Source organism: Tasmannia lanceolata, unplaced genomic scaffold (genome assembly GCF_043159265.1).
Source record: "Tasmannia lanceolata isolate RefF3 unplaced genomic scaffold, GAP_Taslan_0.1 ptg000015l, whole genome shotgun sequence".
In the NCBI taxonomy this organism is placed as follows: Eukaryota; Viridiplantae; Streptophyta; class Magnoliopsida; order Canellales; family Winteraceae; genus Tasmannia; species Tasmannia lanceolata.
Window position 1 is genome coordinate 21,590,823 of NW_027518692.1, and position 21,933 is coordinate 21,612,755.

The window sequence follows — 21,933 nt, forward strand, 5'->3', positions numbered from 1 at the left end:
ACAGGTGTATCGGATTGGACTGAATAAAAAAATTGTGGATAGCATTCCCTTCATATGGGATCATTATAGGCACACTTCACTCCATGTGATTTGGGCCTGTTCAGTCAGTGAGGGTAATTTGCAATCTGATGGATAGAGGCAAAAACGTAGAGAGTGGGGAATTTCAGGAATAAATGGTTCAAAAGGGCTGGAAATTTGCAATCTGATGGACAGAGACAAAATTTGAATCCTGGGGAGTGGGAGATTTCAGAAATGAATAGTTGAAAGGGGCGGGAAATTTAGAATCAAATATATAGAATTGCAGGAGGCATTTCAAGGTTAAACATTATACATAGGATTGAAGAAGTATGCAATCTAATGGCTTGGGGTGATTTCAAGAATAAATGGAAAATTAGTTAAATAACAAGACAACTCTGCAATCAAAATTACGGAGTTGTTCAGTGGTACAGAACTACAGATAAGGGTTATGTTTGCAATCTAATGGGTAGAGTTCCTTTGTTAATACAGTGTGAATACATAAATTAGCTTTTAAATGGGGTTGTGTAATCTACAGTGTTGATGGCAATTGTAAGAAATCCAAATGATAGTTAGAGGCATGAAGAAGTGAGCCAATTCACAGACCAAATACTTCTTTTACAGTTTTACTTGCTCCATATAGAGACTCATGAGACGGCATTAGTCTCATAGACACTGCATTAATTTAGAACAGATAAAAGAAGGGAGATGATCCCCTCCCCCCCCCCCCCCCCCCCCCCAGGGAATTGTGGCAGACTTTAACGTTTTTGTTTGTGGGTGGCGTGGCGTGGGGTGCATAATCCTATAGGGGGGGTGAAAAAACCATCTCCCTAAAAGAGAAGAGCAGAAGGTGGAGATCCAAAACAAAAATACATGAATTGGTATTATTCTACAATTTCACAACTGTACTGTGAGTTACAATAAAAAAATCAAATCGAATATGAAGTAGAAACTACTATATACAAAATAGGCATGCTGGTAAGTAGTAAGATGACCTGATCAAAGGCCAAGCCCAAAATTTGGTACTTGGCTTTTAGATCCTTCTAATGTGTTAGTTGCATTTCCTGGGCGCAGCTCTTGTTTGGAGGAATGAGAACAGGAAGGAGCTTTAAAAAGAATGTGAGTCGGTCTATCTCCTTTGCACTCTTTTTAAGTATTTGTACCCGCCAGAGTACAAAGAAGACAATCAGGTAAAGCTGGAATTCATTTTGGAGCATGTTTTTTTTTTCATGAATCATGAGAGCCTTGGACCATCAAAGTAATAAGCTTAGCACTGTCTGCGCGAAGACTATCACCTTTAAATCCCATCTGGATGTTGAAAACAAATTCAAATTCCTTAAGCCCTTCTCTGACAACAATAAATATAACTGCAACAAACCATATTTTGATGAGTGAATGATCTGTAAACATGGAAACATTACCTCAATCTGGATGCTCTCAGGAGAAAACCACCGCAACAACACCCCAAGATGTATGACTGCCGCAATTAGCTTAAAAAGTAATGGAGTAGTCACCTGCAAAATTTCTTTCTGTAGGTGATCTGCAGAGGAAATTATAATGAACGAACTGAATTTGGAAAGCTAAATTGCAAGGGATGCTTCACAGATCCTGGGCAAACGAGGGTCGGGGTGGGGAGCAATAAATGCAGGATCTGTTGCATGGCCACTTCAGTTCAATCTAACAAATTAGAACCAGATGATCTGATCCTTCAGTACAATCCCAAAGATACAAAATTTCAACGTCCATAAGTCCCCACATTTTTATATTGAAACCTCATTTCGAGGCTTCCACAGATCTTCTTGGAGTTCTCTGGCTGATGTTTTGCAAAATCATGTGTATGGTCACTCTGAATGATATTTACCTACCATAACCTACAATGTCCTTCCATTAATGTTCGGCTTCTAACAAAATACCTAGTATTAGCAACCACAAACTTGCTTAGAAGGCACAATGAAATGTGCTACTCTTGGAGACGTTCCAGTTATTTGCTAATGAAACAATCTCATGTCTTGCAGATTGACATGAAGTTATATGCAAGCTGGAAATATCTAGCTTTGATTGGTGAACAGAAGACAGTATACAAACAATTATCTCAACATGACACGAGCATAATCACGAAATGACCATGCTGTATCTCAGAGACACCTAGTGAGTTACTTGTCCCCATGGTAAGTAAACCTCTAAGGGTAAGATGATTGTGGATGGTAGCATGTTCTTATGTGACTGCTATAGGTTAAGAGTCATGCTTCATATGGCTTCACATTTTTGCACCATACAACATTGATTCAAAATGGGGTTAGTTACATAAGGTTGAGAAAATTACCAGACTAAGAGCTGTTGTGCCAAGAAGCAGCAGGTACAGTTTCCCCTGTAAAACATGATCAGACAGATAGTTACATCATCAAATTGAATATTGATACAACCTACATTTATGCATGTATGTTGAATATTGAGGTAGATCACAGGCAGCCATGTAGATCAGTGTTATGAGCTAAGAAGTATGGGTACTCTCCGGAGGCCCACGCACCCGTTTCGGGTGCAGGTGCTCTTGGGTACTCTTTGGGTGCGTACCGTACGCACCCGATACGCACCCGAACACCAAACAAAACAAAAATCCAGTTTGGGATTTTGTGTACGTATCGGGTGCGCATCCGGTTCGAATTAAATAAAAAATTACAAATATACAATAGAGGGGCTGTCCCAACTAACAGGGGGGGTTGAACATATCAAAAAAAAAAAAAAATAAAAAAATATATATATATATATATATATATATAGAGGAAAAGGATTGTGCGGTTGAGCGCATAAGGGTTTTATGCGGTTGAAGAGAGAGAACCATTCTCATTGGTTGATTTAGTGGGCCCGGGCAGGAAAAGAAAGAGAGATTTCGTGCGTTATCATTCTCTTCGACTGCTTAAAGAAACTTTTTTGATTTGACAGCCTCTATTTTCTCATAATTGTCATAACCTCCTATATGTGATTGGTATTTGTTTCATAATTTTAAAATTTTATAACCCGTAATTTTTCATTCAAAACCTTATAATTTAGCTAATTTACTTTTTGTTGTGTAATGATTACTTTTTAACCTTTTCTAGCAACATTTTAGCAACATTTGGATGCGCGCATCTTTGCACACACGATGGCCACTTGCCGAGAAATTGCCAAAGGAGAAGCTTGATAGCAAATTCTATTAAAATAAAAACCACATTTAAATGTGGTCAACAGTACTGGGCACTCTCACTTTATGTATGGCCCACACCATAGGATGATCCAAACCGTCCATTAGTTGGGCCATAGCCTAAATAGGTTATGCTCCAAAAATCATTTCCATAGGATGATCCTATCCCTCCAATCTGAATGTTAGAGGGTTGATCCTAATCCTCTATAGATCGGAGGGTTAGAATCAACCGATGGAAATAATTTTGGGGCATAACCTATTTAGGGTATGGCCCATCTAATGAATGTTTTAGCTAATTTACGGTTAGGATCGTCAGATCAATGTTTTTTTTAATTGCAATGGGCTACCTATGCAATTATCCCTTCTGCTTAAGTTTCTCTTACAAGAGAAAAAAATTATTGCTTGTACATTTTTTGATATTAGAAGACTCTTTTTCTTTTATTGGGCATTTTTCTTCTGATCCACCGTCCTTGTCTTCCATGAAATGAGTCTGTAATTTTTTTGCGTCGTTGTATGGGAAGCGAAGGACTGCATCAAAGACTAGTAAGTAGACCTGGCAAAAGTGACCCGTACGGTATGTCCTGCACCGTAGGATTATCCAAAGTTCCAAACCGTCCATTAGATGGGCCATACCCTAAATAGGTTATGCCCCAAAATTATTTCCATCGGTTGATTCTAACCCTCCGATCTATAGAGGGTTAGGATCAACCCTCTAACATTCAGATTGGAGGGATAGGATCATCCTATGGAAATGATTTTTGGAGCATAACCTATTTAGGCTATGGCCCAACTAATGGACGGTTTGGATCATCCTATGGTGTGGGCCATACATAAAGTGAGAGTGCCCAGTACTGTTGACCACATTTAAATGTGGTTTTTATTTTAATAGAATTTGCTATCAAGCTTCTCCTTGGCAATTTCTCGGCAAGTGGCCATCGAGTGTGCAAAGATGCGCGCATCCAAATGTTGCTAAAATGTTGCTAGAAAAGGTTAAAAAGTAATCATTACACAACAAAAAGTAAATTAGCTAAATTATAAGGTTTTGAATGAAAAATTACGGGTTATAAATTTTAAAATTATGAAACAAATACCAATCACATATAGGAGGTTATGACAATTACGAGAAAATAGAGGCTGTCAAATCAAAAAAGTTTCTTTAAGCAGTCGAAGAGAATGATAACAACGCACGAAATCTCTCTTTCTTTTCCTGCCCGGGCCCACTAAATCAACCAATGAGAATGGTTCTCTCTCTTCAACCGCATGAAACCCTTATGCGCTCAACCGCACAATCCTTTTCCTCATATATATATATATATATATATATATATATATATTCCTAACAACTTAGAAGTAATATTAGATTTTGGTGAAGTAATCTTAGATTTTTGTGATGTTTTTGTTATTTGATTCTTCTCCAATTAAATTGTTTGAATTCTTTAATAAAATATTTAATTTTATTTTTACTTTATAAATATATAATAAAATATAAAAATATATTATATTCAGCGTACCCCCAACGTACCCGTATCCTTTTTTTTTTAAATCACGTATCCACGTACCTGTATCGTGTCGTACCCACACCCTGTGCCCGTATCCGTGCTTCATTGGTTATGAGGATGAGAGGTAACTTTGACTAATCTCCAGCAAGGTTTTAAATTTTGGCCCAAATACCGAAATTTCGGTTGGGACCAAAACTGAAATCCAAAGAACCTGAAATTTCGGCTAAATTTTCAGAAATTTCGGCCGAATGTTGGGGATATTCTTAAAAATGATTTTTTTCACAAATTTACTATTTTTTCTGAAATTTTGAAATAAAAAAGTAATTCCTTTTTTCCCCCAAATTTCGGTTTCAGCCAAGGCCTAAACAGAAATTTAAAACCTTGATCTCAAGTGCATGTACTTGTCCTTTACACCCTTCACATTAAACTCATGTGAAGTTTATGCCTATATTTCTTAAGTAGACATTATTGGATCTAAAAAACCTGTTTTGAACCATAAATCAGCAAATCTGAGAGCCACTAGTGCTCAACACACATACAAGATAATAACACCTGATCGTTAAACAAAAGTTTTTTTTGACAGGGGCTTGCTATCTTAATTGGATGCACTGGGTCTAAGTGTAAAGGAGTAGTTGCACTGACCACCAACCTCAACCAGATGAAGATTAGATGCACGACTGAGAAGAACAAAAGCAGACTCTCCAATTTGTGCTAAGGACATGCCGACCTACACATAATGTGAGAAACTAATTCAGCAGAAGCAATATGCAGATTGCTCAAAAGCTAGCTACATAACAATTGACAAGCTTACGAGAACTGAAGTCTTATTGCTATATCCAAATCCTTTAACAACGGAGGTGATCACAATTGTTTTTATAATGATCACCAATATCACAGAGCTAGTAAAATATCCACATGGTTCCAGAGAAAATGGACATGGATTAGCATCCCAATGCTGGCAAGAAAAAGTGCAGCAAACAAGTTGCGAATGGGCTCAACCTGTAAAAAGTACACACATGAAATGAGCATGCATGGTGTTCCTTATATAAATGTCAAGATTGTCTGCTAAAAAAGCCTAACCATCCATAGATTGGTAGAAATTTGCACAAGTTAAATAAAATATCATAGAATCGTCTATTGAATATACATTCCCTCATCTGTTGAATATACATGACCAAATGAGATAGATCCATTTTCTCATCAACTTTATATATTTTTTCAAATGCCAGAGATCCATTATCCCATTTTCTAAAAACCCTGCATGGATGAAGTGATCTTGAAAATTAGATTACAACTAAGACATGGCTTCACGTAATAGTTTTGTTGGATGGTTCATAATATATGCAACACATGGCACGAAGTGCATGTTTCAGATATTTCCTGAATTATAACAATAAGGGTGTTTAAGTCATCCCTCAAAGCAGGGGTATACTATCACACACATTACCTTCTTATTCACTCAAAAGAAGCCACAAAATGCAGGGAATTTTATGGTCATTTCTGAGAATAGTACCAAGGTCCAAATTCACTCAGGAGTGCAGTCCTTATAGATTCTGAATGTGGGTGCGTTCATAGTAAAATATGCTAAAATACCAGGTTTGAGGTAAAATCTTGAGGAAATTATATATATATATATATATATATATATATATATATATATATATGAGAGAACATTTCCTACACACTTGTGTAGGTAAGTTACCTACGCACTACCTTAAAATACAGTGGGGGCCACATTGTTTGGGTGATCCAAACAATTCATTTGAATGGTCCTCATATAGATAGGGTGTCCACAAAAAATCAGATCTATAGGATCATCCTAACCATTCAAACTATGGAGGCAAAAAATGGACTAATTTGTGAAGGTTTATACACGTCCATTTTACCTCCACAAATCGTAGGGTTAGGATGATCCTATGGATTTGATTTTTTGTTGACACCCTATCTATGTGAGGACCATTCAAATGAATTGTTTGGATCACCCAAACAATGTGGGCCCCCACTGTATTTTAAGGTAGTGCGTAGGTAACTTACCTACACAAGTGTGTAGGAAATGTTTTCTCTATATATATATATATATATATATATATATATATATATATATATATATATCAACCCTCGCTGCGCTCGAGTTGGGAAAACCACTCCCATTCGCTCGTTTAGTGGGGCCCTTGCATTAAGAAAAGACCCATATCACATTTCATTGTCGAGAAAGCTTGGTTTTCTCTGGTTTCAACTTTGACGCTCTTTTCGTCCAACTTTGAAGAAAAAGGGGAAAAGCTAGGGTCTCTGGCTTCAGTCTCGATCTCCCCTCCGCTCGATCTCCTCTCCGCTCGACCTTCTCCGCAGTAACTAGACAATCATTCGGTAAGGTCTCCTTGTGATTTGCCAATCCTTCCAGATACGTTCACCCCACTCTCGATCTTCTCCACAAACCCTCCGGAAAGGTTTCTGAAACCCTAAACATGATTTCTTCATTTAGGGTTAGTTAATATGATTTCTTTATTTAGCTAACATGCTTTCTTCACTGTAGAGAGAAGAAGTATATGACTCATTCAAAAAACAAAACAAAAACAGAGAGCGAGAGAGGTGACTGGATTTTTAATACCTTTTAAAACCCTAAACATTATTTCAGTTTATGAACAAAGGTATATAGAAACCCTAAACTTGATTTGGTCATTTAAGGTTTCTAATACGTTTTTTTCATTTAGATTTTCCACTTCTTGCAAACACATGCTATTTTTTATGATGCCTAATTGCTTTTAAAATTGAAATCTTTTATTTTTTGCACGTATCTGATGTTTGATTTTGAGAGGAATTATCAGTTAGTTGATTCCATTATATCAGTTGGTTAGTTGGTTGTTAATTGTGCACGTAGTAAGGTTGTTCAATATTTTGAACAAGTTGGATGAATTTTACACATTAACAACCAACTAACCAACTGATATAATGGAACCAACTAACTGATAATTCCTCTCAAAATCAAACATCAGATACGTGCAACAAATAAAAGATTTCAATTTTAAAAGCAATTAGGCATCATAAAAAATAGGATGTGTTTGCAAAAAGTGGAAAATCTAAATGAAAGAAGGTATTAGAAACCCTAAATGAACAAATCAAGTTTAGGGTTTCTATATACCTTTGTTCATAAACTGAAAAAATCCAGTCATATAGTTCTCTCTACAGTGAAGACATCATGTTATCTAAATGAAGAAATCATGTTAACTAACCCTAAATGAAGAAATCATGTTTAGGGTTTCAGAAACCTTACCGGAGGGTTTGCAGAGAAGATCAAGAGTGGAGTGAACGTATCTGGAAGGATTGGTTAATCACGAGGAGACCTTACCGAAGGATTGTCTAGTCACTGCAGAGAAGATCAAGCGGAGAGGAGATCGAGCGGAGGGGAGATCGAGAGTGGAGCCAGAAATCCTAGCTTTTTCCCTTTTTCTTCAAAGTTGGACAGAGAGAGCTTCAAAGTTGAAACCAGCGAAAACCCTAGCTTTCTCGACAGTGAAATACGATATGGGTTTTTTCTTAACGCAAGGGCCCCACTAAACTAGCGAATGGGAGTAGATTTCTAAACTCGAGCGCAGCGAGCTTCGCTGGGGTTGAGCACAGGAACGCCTCTCTCTCTCTCTATATATATATATATATATGAGGAAAAGGATTATACGGTCGAGCGTTTGTAAAATTGGTGCGGTAGAGTGAAAAATGTCATTGGCCCACGCAAATCGTCGCGCGTCGAAATAAAGAAAACAAAGCCCAAAACCCCTTTCTACAGACAAGAGAAGAAGAGAAAAATCAAAAACCCCTTTCTACTGTGAGAAGAGGAAAACCCAAAACCTCCTTCTCCGACTGTACTCTCTCTCTATCTGACGCGGCTCGTCCTTCTCCGGCGGGCGCCACCTCCTTCTCCGACGGGCGCCACCGGCTTCAACTCACAGGTATGTTGTTTTCCATTTGTTTGGGTATAAAGAAAACAAAACCCAAAACCCCTTTCTACAGACAAGAGGAGAAGAGAAAAACCCAAAACCCCTTTCTACTGTGAGAAGAGGAAAACCCAAAACCTCCTTCTCCGACTCTACTCTCTCTCTATCTGACGCGGCTCGTCCTTCTCCGGCGGGCGCCACCTCCTTCTCCGACGGGCGCCACCGGCTTCAACTCACAGGTATGTTGTTTTCCATTTTTTTGGGTATAAAGAAAACAAAACGCAAAACCCCTTTCTACAGACAAGAGGAGAAGAGAAAAACCCAAAACCCCTTTCTACTGTGAGAAGAGGAAAACCCAAAACCTCCTTCTCGGACTCTACTCTCTCTCTCCGACTCTACTCTCTCTCTCTCCGACGCGGCTCGTCCTTCTCCGGCGGGCGCCACCGGATTCTCGTAAAAGCGACAAGATCTGATCTCAATTTCCCTTTCTTGGACCTTCAAAAGGGATCGATCTTTACTGATCTTTAATCCCAGGTAAGTTTGGCTATTTTCTGATCTATTTTCGATTATGTCTTTTTTCTAGGGTTCTTATTTTTGTCGCATTAGATCTGCATGTGTCTCTATCATTTTTTTTAATCGCTAAATTATTGAATACTGGTGAGTTTCAAAAGAAAAAATATATTGATACTGGTGTTCTATATTTATCGGATTTTATGCAGGTGAGTGTCCGTGTTAGAGACAAGGCAGTACATTCAGTGAAGAGTATGGAGGACCTCGGTTGTATGAAATTGTTTGTAAATACTAAATACCATGAGTTTGAAGGAGGAATTGGGTTCTCTGCGGAGCTCTATCGGGCATTTCAACAAGCAATCAACGACATATAAATACATCTAAATGTATTTTTGTTTTTTTTCTGTTATGAGGGTATTTTGCTTGTTTTGGTATTTTGACGTCCATATGTTTCAATCATCATGAGTTGGTTTGGAAATTTGCACATTATTATCATGGCCAACTAGAAATTCATTTGCTCCAGTGGTTTTGGGGAAAAGGTAACGGGGATGGCCTTACTAGTAAATTTCTCATTTATGTTTTGCTTCATGTGGTCTAAGTAAATTTCTCTAGCCGTTAAAATTCTTAGGCCCTGTTCGTTTGATATTATGACAACCGATTGTCAGCCTCCAACCTATTTTTGGGCTCAAAATTAACTGACAATCGGTTGCCACAATCCCAAAACGAGTAGGGCCTAAATGTGGGCATTTTTCTGTCAAATACACCTTGATTGCTTGTTTTGTTGCCATCCAGGGTGGATTCAACCTACATTCTCTACTCTCTTTTTTTTTTTTTTGGTTCTTTCTCACGGTCGTTTCCTCTTCCACCAGCGGAAAATTGATGGAAACCACCCACCTTACTTTGCATTTCTTGTGACTATTCTTAATACAGCCATTCTTAAACATGGACTCCTCAAAGTAGTTTTGTAAGTACTCAGTTATTTGGTATTTACTCATCAAACCACTAAAAAGAAAGTAGCATTGTAATGAACCAAGGGCACCCATTTTTGTAATACAAACACTAAAACCATTCGGCTGTCAGAGCAAGAACACAAAGAACCCACAGTTGAGCATAAGCTGTTTCAAGAAGGTTCAACATGACTCAGTTTCAGTGCATGAGAAACTACATAAAACTACCCAACAAAACACTAGAAGGGAGTCAAAAGGTTTATTGGACAATACCACACTTCCGAAAATAGCATAAACTGCATCCATCGATGGAATTGTGTCAATGCAACCGACTAAGAAAAATCAACAAAATCAGCTATAGAAAGATGTCTAAAAATAATTCACTTTTGAACAGAATGTAAAATGGAATACAAGGTCAAAGGAATCTAGAATTCCATCATATGCCACAATAAACACATAAATTAACTTTCTACATAAACATAACTGAGTTATTCCATTTTGATATCATCCTACAGAATAAAGCCTTCCTTCACCAAATTCGGGCTCTTCAAATGTGATGCATGTGGGTGTGACTTGAAACAGTTATTTTCCAGCTTTGAGTTGCGCACCTGGTTCATTGGCAATGATTCGCAGTTTGGTGGCGAATCAGCATTTGACAGATACCTGTTCCATTAAAGTGAACAGTTCTGCTCCAATGCATTCTAAGCTAACAATGCAGTATAGCAACAACAGAGGGAAAAAGGGAAGAGAACATGACAGCATCAACAGATCAAATTGTTACCCTTGGCAAGGAAACATCCAGTTAGAACTTGCATGCTTTTGACACGTCTTCACCCTGTGATCGTTGTAAACGAATTGAGCAAGAGTAGTCTTCACCCTTTGTTTAGCCCTTTCAGCTCTCACCATGCTCTGAACAAACCCACCCTGCAGCAAACATTTCCTCAAATTGCAAAACCAACACAAAATGATGGACCCAAAAATACACATAAGAACTCGAAATAAAAGAAACACATACTAACCTACTCAGCGTCTACCCCTCCACCTCCTCCTCCTCCTCCTCCTCTACATCTTCTTTCCCTGGCCGCTTTCTGTTATGTTTCTATTACCAAACACAAGAACAAATTATTATTAATGACTACTTTAAGAAACTTATAACTTAAACAAGCAACATGTACAGACCTTGGAGTTCTTTTTACAAGTCAAGGCATAATGTCCTTGTTCCCCACAGGATTTGCACGTTCTCTTCTTTGGTTGAGTTGCAGAGGTCTCTCTATGTTAGATTTCAAACGTGTAGCATTCTTCGGTCGGCCCTTCGTCTTCGCAACTGGGGGGTCTCGAATAGTAATTTCAGGCATTGGTTTGACACAAATGTTAGACTGGACTTCGCTACCAATGACTGGTAACTCACTTTCCACCAACTCATCTTTCTTCCTGACTTCTTCTTCAGCCCAAAGTGCACTGCAAAAATCTTCCATATTTTTCATTACATCATCCCTCTTACCTGGTCCATCTAGAAGTCGTTGCCATGTTGAGATTAGGCACCACCTCTTAAAGGGATTCATGCCATTAGTCTCTTGTGTGCTTGTAGGTAATACACCCCCCTCTCGATATCTAGCCTCAATAGACCACCTCCTTAACATGTAACGCTCAGGGACCATTCTCAATTGCTTAAGGTCAAAAATCCGAAGGATATGTTGACATAATATCCCTTCCATCTCAAACATAGCACACTCACACCTCGCGGTCACTCCGTCAGAATCGTCATATTGTACCCTGCACCATCTACTCTTCTGATCAGTTTTAAGACCTACAGAATACTCTTCCACTGTACCTTCACTGCTCAACTGATCATGCCAACAGTTGTTACTACCCTTCAACTCATCCTGAAATTTGTTAAAGATAATACTCGTATAGAATTTACCGGCCTCTTCTTCCAATGGGGTATTCGTTTGCATCTTAGGAATCGAATATTTTGACTTGAAATCTTCTTCGGCTTCGGTTTTACGGCGTTGAACAAGTGCCCTTTCATAAGCAGTCAAGAACTCATGTAACCCGGTGTTGTTGTTCACATATCCGTCAAAGAAGGAATTCATGCTTTCGCTGCGCTGACTTGATTTCATGCCTGCAGTGAAAGTGGTTCTCCAATATGCCCGCATCCAATGCTCTCGTTGCTCCCACATCCTAGACAACCATTCATTCCTACAAATTCCATAATTGACCACCAAATCTTGCCATTTGTCCTCACACTCCTCTATTTTTTTCGAATGAAAACACCGATTATAATCACGGTAAAAATCACTATCGGTATCCCGCATTTCTACAACTTTCTCAAGTAGATGCTTCCATATGTGCCACTCGCAAAACCTATGGCGTGTATCTGGAAAAACTCTTTTAATCGCATTTTTCATAGCCAAGTCCATATCAGTAATTATTACACCCGGAGCTCTACCATGCATGCACGTCAACCACTGCTCAAATACCCAACAAAATGTCTCATCTGTCTCGTCGGCTAGCAGTGCAGCTCCGAAAAGGGTTGACTGTTTGTGGTGGTTCAATCCTGAAAATGGTGCAAATGGCAGAGAGAGTCTATTTGTTTTATAGGTAACATAAAAAACAATGACATCGTTGAATATCATGTATGCATCCCTCGCCCTAGCGTCAGCCCAGAACATGGATCGGAAGGTCCCATCCGTGTCTAACTCCATCGAGAAAAAGAAGTTTGGGTCTTCCGATCGTTTCTTTTGCAGATGGTTGGCCACTATGACTGCTTCTTGCCCCAAATTATTATTTCTTTTTGCTCTCAAATGGGCAATAACTTGATTTGTTGACAGCCCACCTGTTACTCCATCGTGGGTCGAATTAATGGCCTTTGCAATCTTAGATTTAGGCATTTGTGTCTCATTCAGACAATCTATCAAAGCCTTAGTACCTTCACTCTTATGAAATCGGTTATGGGAACGAAGCATTTTGGTTTTCAGTGGGGAGGTCAGCTCATGAGAATGGATGTCTTCAAAAGTTTTCACTACCCACTTCTCATCTCTATGTTTGATGATCATCCTAGCTTTACAATTTAGGCGCACAATGCGACGCTCCCTCATTTCCTTAGCATTATCTATCTTGCCCTTATCCCTTTCCCTTTTCAGCCCCTCTCTGTCACATACAAACGCCCTCGATATGACCTCATTTGTCTTCATCGAAGAGGATGTACTGGACTTCCGTACCCCAAATCCAGTGGCCAGTCCATAAGCATTGTAAAAATCATAGGCAGATTCCCATCTATCAAACGCCTGTCCCACAAAAGGCGTATTCACAACACCCTTCTCACCATCAACCTTTTTGGGTGTACTAAATGTACCACTGCCAACCTCATCTATGTCATTCACATCTGTCTCTGCCCATTCAAGATGATCTTCATCCACATTTATACCATCATCAACCATAAGTAAACCATGAGCATCAACTTCTTCAATAGCTAGGCCGCATGCTTGAGACAAAGCATCGTCAACCAAAGCATAGGGTCTACCATCACCTCGCTCAATAGGTACCCCACTTGGTTGCGAAGAACTTGGATACATTTTAGCTATCTAAAAACATGAAAATATGATAAATATATCCGTCAAACAACATGAAAATTAATCAAAGATACATCAAAGAAAGCAACTTCAAACCTTAGATTTAAGAAACCCTCAATCCATGTGATCGTTGTAGACGAATTGAGCAAGAGTAGTCTTCATGTCCATAAAGAAATCACCAACTATAATCATCAAACATCTAAGCTGGAAGGGCTTTGTTTAGCCCTTTCAGCTCTCACCATGCTCTGAACAAAAAGCTCGCCAGCTCTATAGGAAGATCGAACCTACGAAATCCTGTCCATAAAGAAATCAGCAACTATAATAAGGACCTGATAAATAATGTGTCTATAAATTTTGGTAATTAAGAGTTGAAGATTCAAATAGAAGAATAAACAGAAAAGGAACTGTCTGAACAGATTATGAGTCTGAACAGATTATGCCAAAAAGATGCATGCCTGTTATGTGGTGAAGGAAGATTTTCTTATAATGGTGATTCTTGACATGGAAGCATACACAGCTAAAGAAAGCAAATAGAAATGTAAGGACCATATAATCATCAAATACCAGTGGCAGAAGTCATCATTCCATCATCTTTCAAAAAAAAAAAAAAAAAAAAAAATCATCATTCCATCACAACAAAATAAATGTTTGGTTCAAACATGATGAAATGTCCTTCAGCACAATATTAAAGGTGATGCCCATGATGATGTTCCAAATATAGGGTGGATCAACAATAAACCCACAAATTAAAATTCACAACATTAAGAGATAGGAACATGTAAATTTTTTAGGAACATGTATAAATCTTTCTTTTCTAAATTTACTTCTCTCCTGGGACGGGGATACGAGTATCAACAGCCAAACATAAATTTTATGGACCAGGCAGCATCATCATCAGCTCCTCTTCTCAAATGAGTGTTGTTGGGTTCACAAAGCGAAGGAAATTTTTCAAAAAACCATCAAAATAATTGTGAAGGTTTGGTAAGTGGTGGAAAGGGTGGGTTGACCAGAGATTTTTTGGGACTTGAGGGCTTGCCTGATAGGGACATTCTGAATATGGCTGGCATGAATTCTTTTTCATATGTCTTCAATCCACAAAAAGAGGAAAAATAATAAACCCTAAATCCACGTCTTCAATCCACAAAAAATCAATAGCAAAAAACCATAAATCAGTGAACAAAATGAGTAAGAGAACCTAGATTTTTAGGGTCTCTTGTGTTAAAAACAAATCCTAAATCCATGTATTTAATCCACACAAAGAAAACCCTCTTGCTACTGATTTAGGGTCTTTTTCCCTTCATACCACAACAAATCAGTAACAAGAACCCATTACAAACCCTAGAATAGAACTAAACCCAAAAAAAAACAAGAAAAAAGACATACCTGTTGGAGAGAGGGAGAGAGAACTTCGCGGGAGTCGGAGAGAGGAAGAGAGCCGGCCAGAGTCGGAGAGAGGGCGAGAGACCTTGCAGATTTTTTGGGTTTTTTTTTCCCTCGCATCTGCTACTGTCGTGGAAGATGAGTTTTTTTTTCCCTCGCATCTGCTACTGTCGACGAAGGTGGGTTTTTTTGGGGCCGGCCGGAATCGGAGAGAGAGCGAGAGAATCTGCAGATTTTTTGGGTTTCCTTTCCCTCGCAGAAGCTACTGTCGTGGAAGATGGGGTTTTTTTGGGTTTTTTTTTCCCTCCCATCTGCTACTGTATACGAAGGTGTGTTATTTTGGGTTTTCAATCGCACGGTGGGCCCCAAATTTCGACCAATGAAAACACGATTTAAAACTCTTCCGCACCAAAGTTACAGACGGTTGAGCGTACAATCCTTTTCCTCTATATATATATATGGGAAAGTTTCATGTCCCAAACTATCAGTATATGTTGACCAGACATATCTTAGTTTGGTAGCATCCAAGTGCAAATCTACTCTGGAAAGTTTCTCAGAATGAAAATATCATCCAGGAAATCAGGCCTAACTATGATATAGCGCACACATACCTAAGGGGAAAATCGTGCCAAATGCTTATAAATCCTTCGTAATGGAAATTGAAAAAAGAACTGATCAATCTTGAGAAACTTTAGTTTGGTAACATCCATACACTTCTTTCAGCCAAATTATATTCTTAATCAACATACCATTCTAAAGGGGAAAAAAAAGGAATTCATAGTCAACATTTTCTCAGAAGTTTTCCTCAAAATAATGCAAGGTATACACAAAGTGCGTCAGCAGTGGCATCAGACATCTATGCAACTTAAGCACGAGGAAAATAAATGGAAAGAACCTGGCTTACTTGTTCAAGGGTATGTTGTGAAAGATCAGTCGTTGATATCATCACTCCCGCGGCAAAAGAACCCAATTCAAGGCTGAGGCCCAACTTGTCGCTGCACTGAGATGACGAAAATATCCAGATTAGATACTTACGTATCATATAAATGAATCATTGATCAAAATACGTGAAGCTACTCACTTGAACAATTAAAGGAATTCAGACACAATAACAAATTCAGATATTATAGTGAAAGACACTTCAAAATACGTGCAACTAGCTTGACAGCTTTACTCAAAGGCATTAACTGATTGACTAGGAACAGCGAAAGACACTTCAAATATTACAGTGAGGGATTAAGCCTCTAGATCAATGGTAAAGGCTTTGACCTTCAACCTTGAGGTCTGAGGTTCGATCCCAGCTTACCTACCAAAAAAAATATATGTATATTATAGTGACAGGATGTGAAGGCCCAGTGATAGTTCACTGATAGAAGAAACAAAAGTCATGTAGCCTTTATCACCAAAATTATAGTCTTAACAGTAAATGCCCATTACAGAAGTTTACGCTACGTTTAAGAACAATAACAAATACAGGGATTTTACTAGAATCCTTTAACATGAGGCCCTACTTTCAGTCCCCTTTTATCCAGCACCACATTTACTTCATAAGTAATAAAACAAAACATTGCAAATTTTTATATGACAACCACATTGATTCAAGAATGGCTTCTGTGAAGCTATAAGAGCAGTATAAAAATTTGCACGCAAGGAATAAAAAACTGAATAAAGATTATACAGATAGTGACTGTGAAATATAACTGAATAAGAACCAACAAAAGCTAAAGCATGAAATATTGTAAACCAAGAATTGAGAAGTGATCCAGAACAAACCCAAGCAACAACTAAACAAAATGCGACTGCCGCCAATTGATAAAGTTCATTTGTCTGTACAGACAAAAACCAACGACAACCATGTTAACAAAATATGAAACGTCTGTGGCATATAGAGCATAACGCAAAATTGTGATATTCCACTGTATACATTTGAAAATCCTTTGCATATCAAAGAAAACACACCTGTGACGAGAGACTGATCATCATGGCCAAAAATGTACACAGCAAGACCAACCTGCAAGAAAGAAAAATCGATAGATGCAACAATAAATTTAAGGCCAAAGAGACAGAGATCTAAAGCAAAAGCAATGGAAGACCCTTTTCAGCTTGAACTAAGTCAATAAACTTTCTTTATTAATTCACTTTACAAACAGTAATATCAACATGAATAACTTCAATGAATGCAAATGCATAAAATTTCATCCGAGTAATATGGAAGACACCTTGATTTTCTGGAAGTGATCTCATGAGTTTCTATTTGTTCCTCTAAAGCCCGGGTAACTGAAAGCTGTTTCCATGTGGCAGGGAGCCCAACATTAGGTCCATTATCCATTAGTTTTCTAGGTTATGTCCCAACTTTCTGTTCCAAAAATATGTTCTCAGATTTAGGCTGCATTATTTTTAACGTGAAAGTTACAACGCATATCTACGCAGGATAAAAAGAATTCCTCGCACAGAAAGGGAGGTGATCTGATGAATTTAGCAGTTATCTTTCACCGGTAGTCCTCGTCATTTTTCCACTACTACTCACCCTCGCAGACAGAATAAGTTTCACTTTCGTAGGGAGCATTTGGATTTACATCCAACTTGCAATTTGGATGCAATGTGGGCCCTTTCCAGATGTGCATCTTCAATATAATCTGCATTTTCCAAATTACAATTTTGGAGTTCAGCCAAACTTACCCTAGTGCAGTTCAATGATGCTGCCTGCCGAATATCATTCTCTAAATTAATGCAATTAAATGAAATAAAAAGTAAAATGGCTTACAAAGAAAAAACATTTCCCCATTGGAAGATGATATTTTCACCCCCCCTGCAATACGCATGCGCCCCCCTTATAACATGATTTGACGAGAACAGTGGGCAATTTTAACGCTTTTTGATGTCAAATCAGGCTACAAGGGGGGGCACATGTGTACTGCAAGGGGGGTGAAAATATCATCGCCCCCCTTTTTTGTGCTTAGTGCTTAGTCAGAGACTCATCATTTGTACGATGCTTCGGTTTTGAAATTTGAAATTCTTGTGATTCTTCACATTGAAATGAAAAGTGGGCCCACCTTCAATTTAACTAGTATGGGCCCACAAAGCATGTTGACAACGATTAAAAATCTTCAATGTTTTCCTACCTTTGCAATTGATATTGGCACCGCTATCTGCACCATTTACATCCAAATGGAAATGTATCTATAAATGCAACAAATCAAATGTTGAAAAACAGGGTCTTAGTAAGAACTGGAAATGTTCCAAATGAAAAAATAGGGCCTAAGTAAAAACAAATCAAAGAAACATGTTTTAAGGAAAAAAATTCAAATTATTAAGGCTTTACAAAATAGGTTTTTCAAAAAAAAAATCTTAACATTTCAAGGTTTTCCAAAATAAGGTTTTCCAAAAACAAATCCATGAAAAACAAGGAAAAAAATGTGTTTCTTTGATCTACAGTGTTTTTTTAAAATTGCCAATAAATTAGGCATGTTTTTTTCGGTTTTGAGAAAAATAACATCTTTTCGTTTTTTGGTTGCTTTAATCATTTGAAATTCCGACAGAAATATTGAAGTGGAACAAAACCACTGAGATTTCGTTTCGGTAAGGGATGGAAACAGAAACAGTCAAGTCGTTTCGTGTCAGTTTTGGTTGAAATTTAAAATTGTTATTGTATCCCCTTTTGATTGTTTCATTTATTTTGTGTGGATGTCAATTCTCTATTCTGTTTTGTTGAACTGTCATGCATTAATGAACTTCAAAACTCATTGCAGACCGTCCAACGAGATCCTTCCTATTGGTAATTGATAGGAGTTTGGAAAAGATGTAATGCATCCCATCATGAGATAGTTCAAAGAACATCCCTAAAATCTATAACATCCTAGATTCAGCTTGGAAACAAGGCTCTTTGACTGCAACTATGGGAATGCATAATGAATTAGTTCATAACATGATTATAAAGGCTCTGCATTTCAGCAAAATTCAAACAGTATGTCAGCAATATTCAAAACAATGCATATACTGTTTGAAAATGTTTGCCCACCAGGAAGCATAAAAAAACAGAAGTTCACTGGAAATGGAAATATCTAATTTTCATATTTGTAAGGCATTTACAATGAATAGAACTTCCCAGTCTATGTATTATCCACAAAACCAAAGGAGATTCCGTACTTTTGCTAATACAACCGTAGAGTTGATTTCATGAGAGGAAGACAAACTTCTGCATAATATTTATGAATTAAGATTTTTTATCCCAAAATTTCACATCTGCTCAATTATTCAAAAAAAAGTTCCACATCTGCTCAAGGTCCAATGCATGTAATCTATTCACAAAGTTGCAGCCACATTAGACTAGAAATTTTTTATCTATTATTATGGGATCACTGAATTCAACAGAATTCATCATAGGCATTTGGTTGTTTAGGGGCAAGGATTTCTTGTATTCCTTTTTCCATAAAATAGAAAACATCCTTCAGATGAAGAAAAAGCATTGGTACAGGTGATTTACTTACGATTTGGCCATGGATATTAATCCTTGAAGAACACCAAAAGTGCCACCCAGAATTGGAAGTAGTGCAAACAGCAAGCCAACAGCACAATCCTGATAGGAAAAGACAGATTTATCAATCACAGGCAATATTGTGTGAATATGTCTATATCAGCAACGCATATGACCCACTCTTATACCACAACAGAAGATAGTACGTGAGAATCAGACAGCAGTGAGTATAACAAGTGTACTAAATTATAAAAGTCCATAATTCAAAGATGAGCCAGTAAGGTACCTGGAGAATAAGGGTGCCAACTGTAACTTGACCATGAAGAGAACTAATACTGTTCTTTTCCATCAAAAACTTCAAAACCTGTGAAAGAAACAATATGATATATTTATAAAAAACTAGCCATCAACATCTTTTGAACTGAACTACTGGAAAGAGTATTAACATGGACCAGGAGAAATGCTACAAAATAAGCTGCAGGATTAATCATCATGTGGAAGTGAGAGAAACTGTGGGGCAGCCCAGCATGGAAATTGAATTATGCAGATGATGCCGCTAAGAAAATTTGAGTGGGTTTGATGACACCGGTAGCACCAGTGTCAACAGGTTGTAGCAGCAGTCCACGAGCTTTAGAAATGTGATGTCTCACCATAGAGGACATTTTGTAATGTTATGATCATTCAAACACCCTAAGAATCATCCACAAGTTTAAGTGCCTTCACAGGATGCAGGAAAGAAGGTAAAAGTTTTCAAATCAATTTGGTGGATTTTGCCGTCAACATCTTCAACACCCAGGGGGAAATGCTACCTCTGCATTCTTAACCCTTTTTGCACTGCTATGATCATTCAAAGTTTCAAACACCCTAAGAATCATCCACAAATGTAAGTGCCTTAGCAGGATGCACGAAAGAAGGGAAAAAGGTTTCAAATCAATTTGGTGAATTTTGGACATCTTCAACACCCCGAGGGGAAATTCTACCTCTGCATTTTTAACCCTTTTGCACTTTGAAGGTAAACGATGCACAAGCTGATTTAAAATCCAAGACTAGTAGAATCTTCCTAATCTCCTCACTTCTTTAAAGAACATTACATTACCATTGCCACCGCAAAGAAACCAAGACCTAACTAAACCTAACAGAAAGATTTCCACTCAATCAACAGACATCACTTAAAATTTCACACTCACAGGACTCAAACCAGCATCTCCGAACAGATCTCACTCTGATTCTAAAAGGAAAACCTAATTCAAAACCCTAGCTGTCATTTCTACCACTACATTGCCGAAAAAGAGTAGAAAAAAAACGAAAAATCGAAGAAAAAAAAAGAGAAATCTCAAGGTTTTAGATCTACAGACCTCCAGTATGTTCATTTTCGGGGAATTCTTTCTCGAGAGCTCGATCGATCAAATTTGCGAAGCTATCGTCCTTCGATTCCGAGCCAGAAAGTTCGGATTCAGTGTGATTTGCGTTTATAGATTTATTATCGATTGCTAGGGCAAAGGGAGGAAGAGAATGGAGAAATGAGAAAGAGATGAGGCGAGAGAAAAAGAGGGGAAGAGAGGGGATAGAAGAACAAAGCCTCATTTGCAGGGAAGAGAAAGAAGTAAACTGATGTTTTGGGTTCTGTTGAAGGCAGTCTTCAGGTGTTGAAAGTACAGAGAAAAAAGAAGTTAGAATAAAATTACGGAAAAGTCCCTCATTTAAGAGAATAAAAAATAAGGCCACTTTTGGACATGGTTTTAAATTTCGACCGAAATCCACCGACACTAACTTAGTGTTTGGCGTACCGTTTAAAACGCCTCTTGGCGTTTGAAACACCGTTTTGAGGCCAAACGGCCGTTTGGGAGTGTTTGGGTGCGCAGCCTCCGTTTGAAACGCCGTTTGAAACACCGTTTTGAACCCTCAAAACGGTGTTTTGCAAACGGAGGGGGAGAGGTCCGTTTGCAAAACGCCGTTTTGAACGGAGTTTTGGGTTTTGGGTTTTTACATGTTTACCCTCACCAAACCCATTTTTACACCTTTGTTTTTTTGGAAGAGCTTACATTACACCGTACAAAATCTCTGATTATGATTAATTTGGAAGGATATTATCATAAATTATAAGTCTCTCTAAACAAAATTTGAATTGGGTTTGTTCCGATTATCTTTTTTTCAAGCCTAAAAAAAGTAAGAAATTTTAGAAATATTTTTCCTTCCCTAACTTTTCCACAAAATTCTTGCCATACAAATATGACCATAGGGGCCTTCTATACATGCACAATTCTTTGAAAAAAGACCTCTCTTTTACTGGATTACACGTCTCGTAATGGCTCCGTGAAAGATAGGCAGTGGGCGGAACCAGAGTTTATCGGCCGACCCACCGACAAATAATCTGGATGTGAAAGATAGTGGGGCCACCTGCAAAATTATGAGGATATCGTGTATTTATG

General features: G+C 38.1%; 1 pseudogene across 1 annotated transcript; it reads right to left on the reverse strand.

The window, feature by feature from the left end:
- Nucleotides 1-868: 868 nt before the first annotated feature.
- Nucleotides 869-21,132, reverse strand: LOC143845370 (K(+) efflux antiporter 4-like; annotated as a pseudogene). The gene is made up of 11 exons (XR_013234406.1): nucleotides 20,860-21,132; nucleotides 19,791-19,868; nucleotides 19,518-19,606; nucleotides 16,990-17,041; nucleotides 16,804-16,857; nucleotides 15,935-16,030; nucleotides 5,504-5,691; nucleotides 5,342-5,419; nucleotides 2,339-2,383; nucleotides 1,437-1,529; nucleotides 869-1,323 (listed from the first exon to the last, which is right to left on the reverse strand). The product of XR_013234406.1 is annotated as a K(+) efflux antiporter 4-like (transcript).
- Between the last annotated feature and the right edge of the window lie 801 nt (nucleotides 21,133-21,933).